The sequence below is a fragment of the Macaca nemestrina genome, chromosome 6 (genome assembly GCF_043159975.1).
Source record: "Macaca nemestrina isolate mMacNem1 chromosome 6, mMacNem.hap1, whole genome shotgun sequence".
NCBI classification, from domain to species: Eukaryota; Metazoa; Chordata; class Mammalia; order Primates; family Cercopithecidae; genus Macaca; species Macaca nemestrina.
The window spans coordinates 157,799,872-157,820,485 of record NC_092130.1 but is presented as its reverse complement, the minus strand read 5'-3'; the positions used below and the strand labels follow the sequence as shown (position 1 = coordinate 157,820,485).

Sequence of the window (20,614 nt, the reverse complement as noted above, 5' to 3'; positions counted from 1 at the left end):
GCCTCAGTCTCCTAAAGTGCTGGGATTACAGGCATGAGCCACTATGCCCAGCCCATATTTCAAACATTGATCCACAAGGTTCTTACCCTTCCTCTTCCAGAGCCCTGTCTCTGACAACATCCCATCTTCCACCAAAACTTTCAAGACCCTGTGAAAGGTCTGAAATTGTATCATACTTTGCAAGGCGAACATTAAAAAAATGCTAGGCTGCCAGACTTGCATGGATTCTGGAAGATGACATGAGACTCCAGGGTCGTATATACAGGATGTTGATACTCAGGACAGAGAAGGCAGCCCATGTGCCCTAGGGATAACACATAAAAACATAGATGGATTCTGTGCAGGCGGTGAGTTTGTACCATGTCGGAGGAAGCTTTGAGCTTAAGCACTCAAACCTTTTACAGTAGTGCTGTCCTTTTGTTCTCGATGGGGGCATTATTTTTCTTATACTGAGCAGTAAACAAGCCTGCCCTTTTCTGTTGAAGGGAAACACTCTTTCTGTATTCCAAGGCTATTTTGTATACAAACAGTATTGAAAAGCTAGTCTGTAACAAAGGCTGTCAGATTCTCTGGATGTAAGAAGTGGAAAAACATGAGTGATCCTTGAAAAAATGTCTTACCACAGATACACTAGCAAGTACTTGTTCACTTCATCCTTAGAAATATCACTGAAGAGGTAATTCTCTGAATTTTCAGAGGGTTTATCTCTCACCCTTTGAAGTCCGGTTGTCTTGTGAATTTCTCCAATGTAGGAGCAACCTTTTATTCTTTCTGTCCAATAGCATGATGTCATCGATATAAAACAAGATAATGTTCTGGGAGATGTTCAAACTGCCCGGATAGCTTTGTATTATGTTATGACAGATGGCAAGATATATTACATAGCTCTAAAACAAAACTGTAAATGAAGATTTTTGTGCATCTCATGTAAATGTAAACTGTCTGATTCACTTTTGTCGTGAGAATAGAAAATAATGTATTCATGACATCAATGCTTGCATGTTACTTACTCAAGGATTTATGAATATGCTTCAGCAATAACAGCACTCTGCATAGCAACTGCAACCAGTTCTGCTTGTGAAGTCTGCTTGTAATCTGCAGTTCTTCTCTGAGATCCATTCAGCGTGTGTGCAGGCCAATCTTGTGAATTCAATGGATAGGTGATAGGAACAATCCCCGGTGATCACTGCAGGCCTTCAGTGTTACTAATCTTTGTGGTTTCCCTTGGACACAATATGGGTTTTTAATATAGCACCTGGACTAGAGTAGGGGACAGTTTTACAATTTTGTCTATGCGCTTCTTCACTGTGAGAGCACTTCCCTTAAAGGGCGAGGACCAGACGTGTTTGTTTTTTTTCCAACTGCCAAGAAGGCAAATTCAAGTATGAATTCGGAGACCTGAGAAATGACCTCTGTGTTCTCATTCTCATCCCATGCGTGGTTCCTCTGTGATATGGAAGTTGGCCAGGACTTTATTACTTGGCTCATGAAAACTCACTCTCTATAAAGGGCTCATAGTGATTCTTTGGGTCTCCTGGTATCATGGCCAACTTAGGGACTCTATACAGTGCAAAATCACTTGAGTAAATGGTTTATAGATCTCCATGGGGAAAGACTAGGATAATGATGACAGTATATATTTGTCACAATGTTACAGGAACCCATCTTAGAAAGGACTCCTTAGGCAAATCTTGTTGAATTGTGAAATTGGCTCACGTCTGGGAAATAAGCCAGGGAACATAACTCTTTATGGGAACAACCACCTTCTGCTTCTTGCTCATCTGTTTTTGTCTTTTTGGGGTATCTATGTCAAACAACACCCTGTTGGTTGCATGTTTTGTACTTGGAACATCATGCTCTGTTAACTATCACCAAACTCAGTGAGGATCAAAGCTCCTCAGCTCCCCTTCCATCCTGCTAGTCATTATACTAATTAAAGCTTCCTGGTTTCTTCTGGTTAAGCACTGCCATCTGGCCTCTAGTACTCTGGGGCTCATCATTCCCATGGATATTAATGAGCCCTGATCTGTGATTGTGTGATTGTTTTCCCCACCATCAGCCTTGCTCTGCAGAGAACCACAACTGAACTTCTTCATGAAGCAGGTGTCCCTCTCATCAATACATTCCTAAGAGTGTGTCTGTGGGCTGTCCCAGGTGGGTAGAATTCTTCTCTGGTGGGTTTCTGGCCTTACCTCATAATAATCCTGCACAATTCTCCTAGGCCTCTGTATCCCTTTCTTAACCATCTGCCAGAGAAAATGCAGGAATTTCCACTTTATTAATTATCGACCACCACTTTTTCCAGGCTTTTAAGGGCCAACCCAGCAGTGACTTTTCCCTTTGCCTGTGGTCCTGGCCAGGGTGTTTAATCCAATGTGCTGAGAAAATTATTTTTCTAGTGTTACATTCCAATAGGCTGCTTGATAAAACATCCTCAAAATCCAGTTTTAGAGAGAATTATCTGGCTCTTACTAGCATCTACAAGCTAATTCTTGCAACTGCATCAATGTATGGCCTATTTCCAAACTTTTCAGTGCCAGCACATCAACAGATAGTGTATTCTGTGACGTGATATTAACCATTGTCCTGGCAGACAGAAGAAGCAAGAGCAGTTTCTGAGGGTGCTATTCTTGCCTTGTCTAGGAAAAGTCTCTACAGCATCTTTCAGAACAGCAGAAATCCTATTTGGTAATAAGGAAGCATGGACCAACTCTTCAAGCTCTCACATTTCATGGGTGCCTGCAGATATAACATACCCAAAGGAATCCCTTGAGCTATCTCAATCTATGTTTCCAGGTGTGGGACTTTCCCAGCCAGAACCCTGACCTTGCGAAACTGATCTGCCTGGTTGAGCCCTTCAACATCTCTGGAATTATGAGCCTATAAATATCAATTATTTTTTGATTAGCTTAAAAATCAGCTGTGTCTACTCTTTCACTACAGGAAAAGAGGGCCTTTTTGTAAGATACGTAAGTGGCCTGGCTCTCACACCTCGTTATTAGCAGTTTCTTAGCCACTTTACCCTATGGGTGTTAATTGTCTACACTTCTGGGTTGGTCATGTGTGGGTACCCAGTGCGTTCCTTGTTGTTTAGCAGCAACAGGGCAATACTAGTATAGTGGAAGTCTGAAACATGGGGTTGTTGGTTGATGCTAGTGTGAAACTGGCCACTATGGAGGATGCTGGGCAGAGCACACACACATTTGGCCACTCTAAAGCTGGGATGGGTGTAGCTGGGCATGGCGAAAGTGATTCAATAATGTTCCTGTTACAGAGTTCCCTTAAAATCAAACATTAAATTGCATAAAATGGTTAATTCCATTGACCGTAGTTTAATACACTTCATTTTCTCCCATCTGGTAACCCAAACCACACTTATTGTAATATATCTCAATCAAATTGAGAACATTCCTCAGTGGATTTAAGCTGAGACTAATTGTATCTCATGGTTTATTTTTGATAAACAAACTCAAATATTTATTAAAAAAAAATCTTAAATCCCTGAGAATTAATTTAGGTTGGATTTTCAAAATCACCTCCTCAGGTTTACTTTGAAACATTTCTAATTCTTCCATCTCAGTTGTGAATGAAGAATGACCTACATCACATTTTTTTTTTCCTAATAAGAGGTAGTAGAAATAGAACAGCATGTTCAGTCTGAAAATAAGCAGCCTGGCTTGTCTGAGTATATTTATAGCTGCTACATTATCTTTTGCTCTTTATGCTCAAAAGACTAGGGGTCAATGTATTTGAAGGAGAAGAAAGTGGAGCTACCCTGGGAAGTAAAGCTGTTAAGAGCAATGGACTTTCACACCACGAAGCTGCACAAAAGACATACATATTGAGACCTATCAAATATGCCTTTAACTTCTGCATAGCAGGTAGAAGGGTTACAGAGAAACAATAAGGCAGTTCAGAAAGTAGCCTGAGAACAAGGCCAGGCAATCAGGTATGCAATAATAGGACTCATGGTAGTCCCAGACAATTTCACACTGCAGGTGGAATGAGGTCTAAGAGATGCAAGCACTTAAGAAGAAAAGATGAGAAAAGGAAAGATGAGGAAAGCAAGCATTCTTAAATTCTGCAAGACACCATACACTTTATTTGATTTTAAAACGTCATGTACATTTTTACACCCATGATCACACATTTATATTTACGATACTGTATAGGTGACTGTCTCTTCCTCAATGCCATGCCTCCTTTCTACTTAAAAAGCCCTGATCTCCATATTGTGTGTCATCAGTCTGTGCTGCTTCATACCTCTCTGTGCTGCAGGCATCTGCTGGTTGCTAGTCACATCCCTCAGTTTTCATACATTTTAGCCTCTGTTTCACTATCACTCTCTTCCACATAACTGGCTTTCTCGGTACTGATCAATTTTATTATCTAGAAAAATCAACTTTCCACACCCCTTGTGCTATGAAGGGTTCTGAGTTCATTATATCTCTCTCCTCCAATGCTCTTTTCCATGTTGGCTCAGTCACCTATTATTGTGTAATAGTTTTGAATTCCAAAAACATACATTGTCCCGTAATCTGTCTCAGACATCACACTCAGTCTCATGCTCATTCACACCCTGTTTTTCTCATTTACTCCCTGTCATACAAATCATTACAGGCCATCATCATCTATCATTCATTTACTTTATTGTTGTTCCACAACTCTTAAATATCATTTCTTTCTTCATTGCTTAAATTGTATGAACACTCTCTAAATGCACCCTCAACTCCTTTGCCCCTCTTTTACTTTTTGATAACTTAAAAAAGCATAAACACACAAATCATGCTTAAATACTATCTTTTACCTAATCTAAGCCTACATTCTTTCAGCTGAGTGTGAGGAGCAAAAAAATCATTCTTACCAGTAGTTTTCAATTTTGTTATGACCATCAATCTCGTATATACCTCTAACTGCCTAACAGTTTACTTATCCTCTTTCCTAGAAAACCATTTTATACACTTTTTTGCTCCTCATGTCTATAATAAATCCTGTTCAGTCAATGATCTAGTTTTACGTATGACCCAGAAGAGAGAACAAACCAGAAGAGAGCTTTTAGACCTTCCTACGATGTGGGGCCATATCTCAACATAGACACCGTATGTTCTTCTTGTCTTACTGCTATGAAGGATGAGCTCTTTGTTTTTTTCCTGTCTGGGACCAGATTCTGTTGTTTTCTTTTGTTTTTATCAACTTTTCCATTCTTACTTTTCTTTCTTGCATCATCAATTTTTCTCTATTGGCTCATTTCTCTTTCCCAAGAACATACAAATATGACATTATTCCTCTCATTAAAAAAAAAAAAAAAAAAAAAAAAAGTCTCAGCTGGGTGCAATGGTTCGCAGTTGTAATCCCAGCACTTCGGGGGTCCAAGGTGGGTGGATCACTTGAGGTCAGGAGTTCGAGACCTGCCTGGCCAATATGATGAAACCCCGTCTACTAAAAATACAAAAATTAGCCAGGCATAGTGGGAGGCGCCTGTAATTCCAGCTACTCAGGAGGCTGAGGGAGGAGAACCACTTGAACCCGGGAGATGGAGGTTGCAGTGAGCCAAGATTGTACCACTGCACTCCAGCCTGGGCAATAGAGTGAGACTGTCTCAAAACAAACAAACAAAACAACAACAACAACAAAAAAACAAACAAAAAACTCTTATCTCCATTTCTTTTTCTAGAAATCTATCTATTCCATTTTGTGGCAAAAATCCTCAACAGGGTTTTCTACACATTTTCTTCAAATCCTCCTTTCTCCATTCTCCCTTATATACTCTTTAATTGGGCTTTTGTATCCATGCCTTTATTAGAATTTCCCGGATTCATTGATAAATCCATATTAATCTTTCTTGACAGTTAACAGTCCTTTGACCTAAGTAATTATTCTCTATTTCTTGAAATACTTTGCAGTTTTCCTGTTTTCACTGAATTGTCTCCCTGTATCTTCACAGTATCCTTTGCTGGTTCTTCCTCATAGTTAGGGCTTTATAATAGAGAAATGCCTCGGGTTCAATCTGGGGGACATATTTCTCTACATTTTCTTTTTTAGTGATTTCAACTAACTTCATGGTATTAAATATCTTTATTTGCTGAAATTAACAAATTTACTTCTCCATCTTACCTTTGGTCCACTCTTTTGGGGAATGGAGAGAGCTACTTCATTTACTCTTTCTCATCTCATTTAATGGCTGATCCTTCAATCTCGATGCCCAGATCACTAGTTAGAACCATCTTTTCTCTTTGTCCTCTTTCACTTTGCATTTCCTATCCATGAGAAAATTCTGATGGTTCCACTTACAAATCATATCCAGAATCTGTCCTCTTCTCATTGTCTGAATCACACATTTTCTTGTCAAGCTACTAACAGACCTTCTCTGAATACATACAAGAGTTCCCTCTTCTCCTACTTCCATCTTTTTCAAGCTTGAAGTCTATTGCCAACAAAGTATGAGAGCAATCAATTTATAAAAGAAGCCAGTTCTTACCACTGCTCTACTGGACAGTGTTTAGTCCCAACGTTTCACTTTCAGTTCGCTGCATGATTTAGGCTCCTGTTTGAATTGTTTTCTGCTATGTGTCTATTTATTGGCTCTACTCTGGCTACACTGGCTTTTTGTTTTTCCAAATCACTAGACTTGTTCCTTCTCAGGGTGTTAGTGCTGAAAGTATCCAACACCTTGAATTTTCCTTCTTCTGATAGCTACAATACTTATTTCTTTCTCTCATTCAAATTCTTTGTTCAGCAGAGTGATTGGTTCACATAGGCTCTAAATATTGGTTTACAAAATAAACCACGTTTTATAAATCTAAATATCTTAAAGTGTGAGTTAAAGCCAGATACCTCAAAATCCAAATGACTGAAAATCAAATGCAATACCGTGAAGAAATAAATTTAGCAGTCTATCATTTTTGACTTGTGTAAAATAAAAATACAAGTGAATAAAAAGGTATAAAGGGAAAATCAAAGTAGGATGTAAATAACCCAAAATAAACCTAATCCAAACTTAATTGAACATTTTTGTTTGCCTTTGCTTGGAAATGAGATGAAAAAACTATGTTAACACTGTTTTGTTTAACTTATTAAAATAAATAATGATCTCTTATCTAGATCACAGAATGTTAGCTATTCAAAACTCAGTATTCTCCTAGATTTTATGTTGCTTCCATAAGAATTGATAGAGTAAGAAAATATTAAGAAAGACTTGTACTGAATGTTGTAACTCATGCAATGGTTAATATCATAAGCCATCATAGAAGGGGCATTATTTTTTTTTTTTTTAAAGAGAGAGAGACAGAGAGATAACAAACGTAACCAGAAAGCCAAGGAGAAATATGTGCAAACAAAAGTGAGAAAACCATTTAACAATGTTTTTAAAATATTAATCACATAAACAATTAAGTTGTGATGTGTATCTGTTGGTTAATGATTCTTGACTTGGATAAAGTAGAAAATGTGCCCTAGAGCATTCCTACTAATAGAAATTTATACACTGAATGGAGATATTCTGTGCTGTCTATGATGGCATCCACAGGTTACATGTGGCTATTGAACACTTAAAATAGTTCTAGTGGTACTGAGGTATATAGTTTTTAATTTTATTTAATTATAAAAGATAGAAATGTACATTTATATAACCAGATAGGATTAGTAGTCACCAAATCAGACAACACAACACTAGAATACCTGCTTTTGAGAAAAAAAGAATTGATTGTAAAGTAAAGCTTTAAAAAGCTCTATGTAAAAGCAAAAGCTTCTATAAAGTCTAAGAGTGTGTCACTTTAATGTAAGTTAAGATTTACAGCAGTAATCAAAGCATATAAGCATGTTCTTTAAGGATAATCGTTCTTCTATTGTTCAAATTTGTCTTGAATTTTAAATGTTTTCTTTAGCAAATGGTCACAACCTAAACTATCAACACACAAAACTCTGTGATTCAAATTACCAAAGCATCACCATAAGTAAGCAAAATAAGCAAATATGAGAAAAAAATGCATTAAACAAAAATAATTGCTCAAATTATTATTTTTTGGGTTGAACATATAATTTAAATTAGAAAAATACTTTAAGATATCAGGGTTACTCTGTCTTGAGAAACTGAGACAGCAATGTTGAGGTTGGATTGGGTATAAGAATATTGAAAATCAAATAATCTACTGTGTCACTCTATATTCTACCTTCCTATGGTTTGAAATTGTCCTAAGGTTCATGACAATAAATATCCTCAAACTATGCTTTATTTGATGCCACTTGCCTGTTTAAATAATGAAGGTTTGGAAATTTAGCCTGACATTTACCAATTTATTGAAGTATATCAGCAAATGGATTAGATTTAACTCTTATTTATCAAAAGATAACAAAAAATTATTCAATTAATCCATATAAATGCTAAATTTTTAATCTTTCCATGTGTTATGGTATTTCTAGAATATTGCATCTCTCCAAAATTGTTGAAATTGAATCCTTAATGTGATGCTATTTGGAAGTGGGGGCTTTTGAAAGTTGATTAGTTTCATGAATGGGATTAATGCCTTTATTAAGAAGATCCCAAGGATCTCTCTTGTATCCTCACATGACAGAAACAGCACAAGGAGAAGATGGCTGTCTATAACTTGAAATAGGGTCTTCACTAGGAACTGACCATGCTGGAACACTGATCTTGGATTTCCAGTCACCACAACTGTGAGAAATAAATGTCTGTTTTTTAACCCACCCAGACGATGGTACTTTTCTATAGCAGCTTGTATTAGTCTGTTCTTACACTGCTAATAAAGATATATCTGAGACTGGGTAATTTATTAAGTAAAGAGGTTTAATGGGCTCACTGTTCCACATGGCTGGGGAGGCCTCACAATCATGGAGGAAGGCAAAGAAGCAGCAAAGATGAGAACTTGTGAAGGGGAAATCCTATATATAAAACCATCAGATCTCCTGAGATTTATTAACTACCACGAGAACAGTATGGGGGAAATTGCCCCCATGTTTCAATTATCTCCACCTGGCCTCACCCATGACATGTGGGGATTATTACAATTCAAGGTGAGATTTGGGTAGGGATAAAGCCAAACTGTATCATTCTACCCCTGGCCAATCCCAAATCGCATATCCTCACATTTCAAAACAAATCCTGCCCTCTTAATGGTCACCCAAAGTCTTAACTCATTCCACATTAACTCAAAAGTCCCCAGTCTAAAGTCTCATCTGAGACAAGGCAAGTCCCTTCTGCCTATGAGCCTGTAAAGTCAAAAGCAAGTAAGTTACTTCTTAGATACAATGGGATTACAGGCATTGGCTGAATACGCATGTTTCAAATGGGAGAAACTGACTAAAACAAAGGACCTGCAGGCCCCATGCAAGTCCAAAGTCCAGAGCAGCAGTCAAATATTAAAGCTCCAAAATGATCTCTTTTGACTCCATCTCTCACATCCAAGTCACGCTGATGCAAGAGGTGGGTTTCCATGGTCTTGGGCAGCTTGGCCCTGTGGCTTTGCAGCCCCCTTCCTGGCTGTTTTATGAGCAGGCATTGAGTGTCTGCAGCTTTTCCAGACATACGGTGCAAGCTTTCAGTGGATCTACCTTTCTGGGGTCCATCTTCTCACAGTTCCACTAGGCAGTGCCCCAGTGAGGACTCTGTGTGGGGACTCCGACCCCACATTCCTTTCTGCACCGCCCTAGCAGAGGTTGTCCATGAGGGCTCTGACCCTGAAGCAGATTTCTGCCTGTATATCCAGGTGTTTTCATACATCTTCTGAAATCTAGACGGACATTCCTAAACCTTAATTATTGACTTCTGTGCACCCACAGGCCCGACACCATGTGGAAGCTGTCAAGGTTTGGGGTTTGAACCCTCTGAAGCAATGGCCTGAGCTCTATGTTGGCCCCTTTTAGCCATGACTGGGATGCAGGGCACCAAGTCCTGAGACTGCACAAAGCAGCAAGGCCCTGGGCCTGGCCCGTCAAACCATTTTTTTCCCCCTAGGCCTCTGGACCTACGATGGAAGGGATTACTGGGAAGGTCTCTGACATGCCCTAGAAGCGTTTTTCCCATCGCCTTAGTGATTCACATTTGGCCCCTCATTACTTATGAAAGTTTCTACAGCCAGCTTGAATTTCTCTTCAGAAAATGGGATTTTCTTTTCTATTGTATTATCAGGCGACAGATTTTCTGAACTTTTATGCTCTCCTTCCCTTTTAAACATAAGTTTTAATTTCAAACCATATCTTTATGAATAGATAATACCGAATGTCTTTAACACCACCAAAGTCACCTCTTGAACACTTTGCTGCTTAGAAATTTCTTCTACCAGATGCCCTAAATCGTCTTTCTGAAGTTCAAAATCTCTAGAGCAGGGGCAAAATGCCACCAGTCTTTTTGCTAAATCATACCAACAGTCATCTTTATTCCAGTTCCCAAGCTTTTTGTCTCCATCTGAGATGAGCAGCATTTGGTCTAAGCCCTTCAACAAACCTCAAGGAAGTTCCAAACTTTTCCACATCTTCCTGTCTTCTCAGCCCACCAAGTCTCTAGGAAGTTCCAATCTTTCTCACATCTTTCTATCTTCTTCTGAGCCCTCCAAACTGTTCCAACCTCTGACTGTTACCCAGTTCCAAAGTCACTTCCACATTTTCAGATATCTCTACAGCAGAGCCCCACTCCCAGTACCAATTTACTGTGTTAGTCTGTTCTCATGCTGCTAATAAAAACATACACAAGACTAGGTAATTTATAAGGGAAAGAGGTTTAATGGACTCACAGTTCCGCAGGGCTCCGGGCACCTCACAATCATGGCAGGAGGCAAAGGAGAAGCAAAGGCACATCTTATATGGTGGCAGATAGGAGAGCTTCTGCAGGGGAATTCCTACTTATAAAATCATCAGGTCTTGTGAGGCTTATTCACCATCATGAGAAAAGTATGGGGGAAATTGCTCCATGATTCAATTATCTCCACCTGGCCCTGCCCTTGACATGTGGGGATTATTACAATTCAAGGTCAGATTTAGGTGAGGACACAGTCAAACCATATTACAGTCAAAACTGACCAAGACACCAGGCAAGATAGTATGTCACTCTGAAATGAGATGAACAATTCTATCTAAATGTGAGAGAATATGTTAGGTAGGAAGGAGAAAAAGTCATCTGATTAACAGAGAATCTGAATGTCGTTTTTAGTTTATAACAGAGGATTGAGAATTATCCCAGGGGATTTGTCATTATTGCATTATGATATCATGTATGTGGGTAGCAAGGCAGGTAAAGTTCTCTACACATTCTAGAGGGAGTTTTTAAAGTTCTAGCCACTCTGGGCCATGGGGATTCTCTAGTTAACAGAACTCAGGCACATTTGCACAGTTAAAGCAAAGGTTTCTTTTATCATATTTCAACTCTTTAAGTTGTTTCTCATAAAGTCTAATTCTTGATTTTAGTCCTTTATTAGCACACTTAAATATTGCAAACTACACCATCCTATACTGAAAATGATCCAGCACTCAGATAATGGTCATCTACCACTTGATTTTTGAATTAGAAATCATACGCTTTGGGGAAAAAAGTCAGCTATTAAATTAATTTGGTTGGCTGCTGAGAAACTGCCCTCAGCTGCCTTGTGCAGAATTAGATAAGAAACAAGGAAAATGACTCCACTCTTTTCAGTCCCCTTATCAACTTCGTATCTGATCTACCCCATTAACTCTTCTTATAGCTCACTGTTAAATCCTATTTTCTATTTAACACTGCAGCATGGCTGCAATGTTTTGATAGATATCATTTCTGGGGACTACGGCATTTAAAAACGTTATTATTCTAAATTACTTTTCTGTAAATATTGACCTCAGTTGAATACCTGAGCTGCCACTTTTTGAATTTCCCTTTAATCAAAACTACAACTAACACGGCTACTGAAGAAAGTACCTCAGCACCAGCACAGACTTAGCTCTAAATTTAGGCTTTCACTGGAAAGAACCCAACATTAAGTTTCAGTGGGTCGTTTTCAGAAGGGTTGTGGAAGGGCTCAGGAATGGCTGTAAGGGTAATGAACATGCATTTATTAGGAGTGGTAGCTTGAACCTGTGGAACAAAAGGGGTGCCTTGGGGACATGTGAATGTTCTCGTTAGGAGTATACATTTTAAGAGTACAAGTTCTGTTCTAACACATTTTTGGGAAAAAGACAAATCTTTGTCGTGCATTTTTTTTTTTTTTTTCTGTAGCTACTTTACTTACGCCTGCCAAAATCTCAGCCAGAAATTTCTAATGTGCTAAATGAGCTAATCTCTGAGGTTTCTTCCACCTTTAAAATTCTACAACTCTGTGGCAACTATTACCGCAAATGTGCTCATGGTTATAGTTTGTTCCCTAAAATAAAAATGGAATGAAACAGATGAAGATCCAGGTGTCGCAGGAAAAAGCAAAATGACTAACTGTATCAACATGAGGTGCATTGTGTCCTTGCTCAATTATAAGGCAAATTTTCTGGAGTAATTTGCTGTCTACTTATCTTTGTGTATAGAAATCCATGTACTCTGTGTGTAAAATAACTAATTTTACCCCAGGGAATTAAAAGCATATTAGTCAAGAAAGCTATGAAGTATGATGACTAAAATTGTTTCACTTTACTTTCTCAAGTTTGTGTCAATTAATACTAACTCTATTAATTGAAGATTAGCTGAAAGTTATAGCTACTTGATATTATGGAAGGTAAGATCGAAATAAGCCATAGCACCTTTTTTTAAATTAATGCACTTGAAAATTTGATGTGCCTAATGGGAGTGTTTTCAATGAATTACGTATTTATATATATGAAACTCAGGAACTAAAATCAAACATAATAATTTTTAAATGATCTTTATACATGTTACTAGTGTAATTCTTAGACGTTCTGCTCACTGAGAGAACAAATGAATTTAATAAAGTAAATTAAGTTAGATGTGCACTGCAAATATGACAAGATGTTCAAACAAATATTTAAAATATAGATATAATTGTTTTCATGTTTGTTTTTTCATGTTTGTTTTCAATTATAAAAAGAAATATAGAAGCAAAAAGTTGACAGTAGCTCTGTACACTTAAGTGAAATAGCCTTAACACAAATGAAATGATGTTTTAGCTGTACACATATCTTATGTATGTGGCTTGGTTTATGAAGTCAGTTGATGCTAAATCCTGCTTTTCCCCATTGACTCAAATTTATCTTTCCCAAGTAACCACCCATTTTAGTCATTTAAACATTATTTAGAGGTCTGAATATACAAATGTAATCAACCTCTAGAGGAAAACTGCTATCGGGGTGATGAGAAGCTGTAAGCAGAGACTTTATAGAGATTGCCTGAACTCTGAGTACTGAAAAGGCAGAAGACCTTTAAAAAAGGTGATTGAAAACTGAGGATCATGTATTAGAAGTGAATTTATACAACCAACTTTAGTTCAAGGACCTGTAAATCCCACTGCTTAAAATTTTATTCTTGGTCAGAAACACAAACATTATCAATATAAGTTCTTTTGCAGTGGGCAATGAAAGCTTCATGGACAGAAGAACACTGAGTTATCAAAGAATGTATCTTCTCACTCAAATTGGCAGGACAAGAAGCCCGTGGACTAATAGCTGGGGCTGCATGTCCAGTGGGAAACACACAGTAAATGGAGAAGCATAGATGGGCATCCTCTGCCCCTCCTATAAGTATCTGTATTCTCACCTTACATACTAGACTTTCTGTACCACTGCCCACATAAACAGCACTGGTGGCAGTGTGTGAGAGGGGGTGGGGTGTGGGGTACTTCACATCACTACAAATACCACCTACGATGCTTCTTCCTCACTTTCCACCAGTTAGACCCAAACTTGTTCAGAATCATTTTCCCTATACAATGATACTGATTACAGGTATATTTATGTCAGGATAAAATTTTTAATCTTCTCTTTAAATGAATTGTTTGGCCAATCTGAGAAGAAATGAGATTCCTGGTCTGCTGAAAACAAAGAAATGAGAGCAGAGGGGGAGGGAATTCTAAATGTCCATACTGTATACACAGTTCCAAAATAGAAAAGGAAAATATAAATATTTCTAGCTAGCAAATGCTCCACATAAAATGTAAATGCCTTCAGACCAACATCTGGTTTAAGTTCAACTGCTTGCTTTATCCGGCTCCCACTAACACAAAAGCAAATCCTGCCAGTCCAAATATGCTGACAACTTAACCAGAACATGCTGCAAGGACATACGTTCTGGAGAGGGAGTTTCTGGATTTGAAGAATTCTAAAACCCAGAAAAGCCTCACTGACTACGTAAGGTAACCATTCCATTTATTCTTTTATATGTAAGTAGAAACACTTGAATACCATTAATTGCACAAAAAGAAAACGTCAAAATGAACAACAGGTAATTTGTCTAGAGAAAACAAATAATATCTGCAAAAAGAAATTTTGGAGGGAAATGGAAGCTCGTCGTTGTTTTTCGGGCATAGTTGATATAATATTGACTTCATTAAAATATATACTGTCCACTATTGCAATGGAGTCACTAAGGAAATTTGAAATCTTGATGATTATTTTGAGAGAAAAATTCTTACATCCTAAATTATATACAGCCAAAAGCAATAACAATTATCATTATTTGTTTTATTTGCAAGCTCTTCCCCTTTTAAGAGCTTTATCTGATAATGAGAAACCCATCAAATTAGAAAATATACTTTATATCAGGAAAGTGGAAGGCATGTTTTATAGTCTCATTAATTAAGATTTTTTTATTTGCAAATATTGGACTCCTGAATAAAATATGTCAAATGCTTTGAGCCATCAAAATTTAAACTTATTTCACAAAAATTATATTTATAAAAATACATGATTTTCCAGCTTTTACTGGCCCAGCACATTTAGGTTTCAAAAGCAAAAAAACTGGAAATAATTCAGAAAGAAGTGAAAAATTAACAAATATTATTGTTCTCTTGGATGAATGTGTTTTATCAAACATTATGTAATGTCATATTTCATTTGAAAAATGAATATTGATGCAAGTTTTTGAAGATATGTAATATTAACTTCTTAGAACAGGTCAGTTTTAAGTAACATTAAATGTATGTATGTTATGAGTTGAAGTGTGTCTCCCAAAACTCTTATGTGAAGTTCCTAAGCCCCAGAATTTCAGAATGTGACCTTATTTGGGAACAGGTTCTTTGCAGATGTAATTAGTTAAGATGAGGTCATTATGGTGGGCTGGCTGTAAGCCAATGTGATTGGTGTCCTTATACAAAGGGGAAAGTTGGAGACAGACATGCATAGAGGAATGATGATGTGAAGAGATAGGGAGAAGATGGCTGTTTACAAGCCAAGGAGAGAGGGTTGGAACAGATCTTTCCATTAAAACTCAGAAGAAACCAGTCCTGCAAATGGCTTAATTTCAAACTTGTAGCTCCCAGAATTGTGAGACAATAAATTTCTGTTATTTAACCTACCCAGTGATAACATCAGCAAACTAATAATATGTGTGCAATAAATTATAAAATATAAAATAGATCGCAATATACATAAATTATGATAAAATATAATGCCTAAATTATTTTTATAATATTTTTAATGCTATCAAAAGCTTTCATGTTCCATCTTCAAATAAACACTTCAAAACATGACCAAATTAATCAAAAATATAATGATGAAATAACCCATTTTATTATCTTTTTTATTTATTTTTATTTATTTATATATAACTTTTTGCAATGGCTAGGACCTACAGTAGAATTTTGAGTAGAAGCTGTGAAAGAGGAAATATCTTGTTATCATTCCCATTTGTAAATAGTTCAGATTTGTGGCAGTAATTATGATATTGGCTGAGTGGTTGGTACATATTAGTCATATATTAATTTTATATAAGCGCATATATATGTAAAATGTTGCATTTTTATTAATCTATGAAGATTGAATTTTAAAAGTATACCTTACAGTTTAAGAATCTGCCGGGTTACAGTAGTGTATACTATTAAATTTTATCTCCATAGAGTAGTAGAAATACAATCTTAAATCACGTTCAGGTAGGAACAGAAAAACAAAACTCAACAAAAAATAACTACCATGAACAATATCTATTTTCATGTTTATAAGTACAAAGACATCCATATTTGTATTGCCTCAAAGGTAATGGTCAACTGCTATCAATAGCAATAAAAATAAACTAGGTTTTAATAATCTGCAATATGATAAATATCAACTACTTTTGTTTTTACCATGTTTCTAAGGGTATACTAGACACATTTTAACCAAATAAGTGAAATGTCTTTGATCAAATAAATAATTTTACAGATTTCTTCCCGTGTTCTGGGGTTGATATTTTCCTAACATATTTTTCTGTCTCCATTTTAATATTTTTAATATTATAAAATTGTATAAGTGGAACAGGAATGAGCAAAACATGATCTTTGTATCTCCAAATCTTTATTATTTGCTTACATGACTTATTCACAGCACAGATTATTCCAACTATGGCTATAATTATTATTGAATGCATCTCACATTAAATTTTATGAAATTGTTGAAATTAAGCTTATATAAAATTTCTGTCTATCGATTTATCTGCATATCTACATACCCAACTACTTATTATCTATGGTTAGGTTATAAAATGAAGAGGAGAAAAATTAATGTGAATATAGAAAATACAGTAACTTCTTTGCAAAGATTAATCACCCCAGATTAGGTTAATTTTTTAAGTGTGTGTGAGTGTGTGTGTCTCTGTGTGTGTGCCTGCTTGTGATTTTTTCTTGGTCTTTTGGCATAACCTACATTTGTTAAGAAAACCTGATGATAAATTAATTTTAAATTATTACCAGTTCCCTGAATTTGTATGCCTTGATGTAGGTTTATTAGAAAATGAAGCTATACACCTCCAGTCTTCATTAAAGCAGGAGCTCAATGAAGTATCTCATATTTAAAACTATCTATTTACTAATCATGATCAATTCACATACACAGGTGTCATGGCAGCTTAGAAAACAGGTTTACCTGAGTGATCTTGGATACTCAGGAAAAGTAAATAAAGCTATTTGCTTTTTAAAAAAAAACTTCAGAAACACAGAGAATACACTTTAGTTTGAAAATATGTTACAGCTGAAAATCTTAAAAGTGTATAGTTGTTCTGATAAATTCAAATTTATTACTTAAAATTCTGGAATACAAAAAATAAAATAAAAATTACATAAATGTAAAAAAACAAAGCAAACAAAGAATCCATCACATATATCCTGACAGTATTTTGGGGTTAAATAACATGACTTCTATATTTCTCTAAATGTATAATTCTAAAAGATGATACTCATAGGACTTGTCTTACTTTTGTACAATGATCCTCATGGTTTTTTTTTTTTTTTTAAGTTTCAGGGTACAATGCAGGATGCACAGATTTGTTACACAGATAAATATGTGGCATGGTGGTTTGCTACCCTCATCAAACCGTCACCTAGGTATTAAGCCCAGCATGCATTAGCTGTTTTTTCTAGTGTTCTCCTTCCTCCCACACCATCCCCTAGTGCCTGTTGTTCTCCTCCCTGTGTCTATGTGTTCTCATTGTTCAACTTCCACTTATAAGTGAGAGCTTGCAGTGTTTGTTTTTTTTTTTTTGTATCTTTATCAGTTTGCTGAAATTTTGCATAGATGGTTATATATTAGAGTAGTGTAATTAATGTAATGGAGAAAATCAATGATGCTGTATTATTGTCACAAGAATTGTATTTAAATAATGGAATGTAACTAGGAAATCAAGAGTGAGTATTATATGTCTAGCTTTCTGTTGAAAACCTCTTTGTGATTTGGTTTTGTATTCTTTAAATTTAGGTAATACTGTCATTTCTGTACCTTAAACTACTTCTGATAATCAGCCAAATAATAAATGTGAAATCTTTTCAGGAGTTAATTTCTAGATGTGAGCTATTACGTAGTTTCTAGATGTTTAGTAAGAGAATAGCAGCAACTTGTTCATCATTTTTTCAAGGTTGTACCAAGGACAACAATTCCTAATATCATGAAGACAATTATAATTCTAATTGTCAATAAACACAATAGCCATTATTTGTTATTCTATTGGCTGTCAGACAATTTGCTTTTGCTTTGCAGCTATAATTTCATTTTTTTCACCCTCATGTCAACTGCATTTCATATGTTTTTTTACCATTTCAGTGATTTTACGAATCACAGAAATTAATATACTTTGTTCTAGTTCAAGTTTTTTAATTGTAGCAGCTGAAATGTGAACTCAACTTTCTTTTTTAAATTCAATACTCATCTTTCCATATGCTCACGTGGTAGATTAAACAATTCATTAAAGATAAATTGGCATATTAACTAGGATAGGTCAGATATAAATTTCTAGCATCTCTAGGAATTATAATATAATCAAAACATAGCAGTTAGAAAGACTAGACCATGTATAGAAAAAAAACTTTCACTCTGAAAGTTAAATTGTATAAATGAAGAAGTGACATTAAAAATAAAATTATAAAATTAGGCTATTGAATCATTGGGGTTAAGAAAGGAGTGTAATTTAATTCTTTTATTAGTATAATATAAATAAATTAGGAGCTAATATTGAAGTATATATACACATACATACATATTCTGACATAGGATGCCAATTTCTGAATTGAGAAGTGCTTTGATTCTCTTTTTTTCTCCCTCGTGTGTACATTTTTGAGCTACTGTATGGTTTGTATTACTCTAGAGGAAAAATTAGAGAAGCACTGCATTACAGAAAGTTTTCTCAATGTCTTTGATGATAGTTTCATCTAAAAAACAGTTATCGTTCTTGCTCTTTGGGAAACATTTGCCACTATGAATCGTATTCCTCCTGAAAATATCTCCTTCCTTAGATTGCATTTCACTCTATTATCTTTGTCCCCCTTCCTTGCTGAATATTCTTTCTCCATCTGCTTCACTACCTTTCGTGTTCAGTCTCCTTTATGTAGAATGTTTTATTTTTGCTCTTTTCTCTTTCCTTGGAATTTTACTTAGGTATAAGTCCTCTTCTTTAAATTTGATGTAAATGTTTGAAGTCTGTATCTCTAAAAGGAACTTCATATCTGAACGTCTAAATATATGACGAGCATCTCCATGTGAGTGTTCTATTGATAATCCGTGCCCATAAAGTTAAAAAAAAAATACTCATACATTCATTATTTTCTAGTTTCTTGGTTTTCTTCCTGACATCTCCATTTCCCTCAGTTGCACCACTATTCTTTTAATCACTCTTGCTCACACTATTTGACTTCATTTTTCCTCTCCTCTCAATCTCTATGAAATGTTAATTATTTTAATTTTAATTCTTTTCACACTTACTACATCCTTGTTCTCCTTTCTCTTTATCACTGTAGTAGATAGGTATGTTTCATTATGCATTGCCCGTGCCCCTGTCTTATTATTTCCTGTAGGATCCAACAAATTGATATTTGCTGTATTCTGCATGATCATTTTTACCCTTGAGTTCCTGTGGATCATATTACTGATCCTTAATGTTCACTGAGTTAAAGAATACCTGAGTTAAAATTATTTGAGAATGTCTCAAGAGATATTTTTTATGTTTTCCTGGATTTTTCACCCTCTGTATGGACTTCTTATTTTTAATAGTTACATCTCAGTTTCCCTTTCAGAGACCAAGGAACCTTATTCAAACTGATGTCCCCAATGCCTCTTGAAAGTATTCTGTATTTTATTTCTGAGTACTTCTTTCTTATGCATCTCACTCTGTTTGGAATCTCTATTTCTCTCATCAGGACTACCTGTCAAAACCCTGCTCACTCTTCAATAATTCCTGCTTCAGGTGCATTTCTTGGCCTCACTCTTTATTTCCATAAAAATAACTCTTTGTGTTTCCAACTTACTATGATTTATGTTTGAGATCATTTGGTTTTAGTATTTTTGTACCATTATGGTGTTTCCATTTTCATTTTCTGTTAATTTATTTTGGTGTACTTATCTCTCCTACATAATGCAACGTGTTAGAATTCAGGTGTTACATCTTGTTCATATGTGCACACTGATGATACATTATGTTGTTGTTTTATGTTGTGGATAATAAAATAATTACTAAATTGAATTGAAATATAACCCTCATGATTTCTAGCAGATTCTTAGTATGGATATCAATTTCAAATAAACGGGCACTATGAAACTAGAATTTTGAATTAGCCTGACTCATGGGATGTAAGGGAACGGTGATTTTATTTTTGTCACTTTTTCTTTAAAGTGTATGCAGTGATAATGACCCTCCTTTGAATGAAAAGTCAACATGCCCTGCGAATTTTCTCCTAACTCTTATTGAATGGATGATTCTATTGCCCCATTAAGTAATAACACATTTCAATTCAGAATGTAAAATTGTTCTAAAAATCATGTCAATCTTCATTTAGAGAAAAGACACCATTTCTCTCTACCCCAGATGCATTATAAGCCTTTGATAAAGAGGAATTTGCTTGGCTTTTGGTAACTTTTTCCCTCATCACCCCCGTAGCCTATCAGTTGCTTTTTGGGTTCCTTAAAGTCTGGATCCCAATCTGGTTGCATATTTTCTGAGTTTGGGCTGGTGGAGAGTAGGAATTAAAGTGTTGCAGCAACTCTCAGCAAATCCTCTCTTCCCAAATCCTCTCCAATATCT

General features: G+C 35.9%; 1 long non-coding RNA gene across 1 annotated transcript in view; it reads right to left on the bottom strand.

Annotated features, from left to right (window-relative positions):
- Positions 1-10,814, bottom strand: part of LOC139363626 (uncharacterized) — a 47,150-nt gene extending 36,336 nt beyond the window's left edge. Inside the window, exon 1 of the long non-coding RNA XR_011624342.1 lies at positions 10,746-10,814. This is a non-coding gene — a long non-coding RNA (uncharacterized lncRNA). The remainder of the gene's footprint in view (positions 1-10,745) is intronic.
- Positions 10,815-20,614: the final 9,800 nt, after the last annotated feature.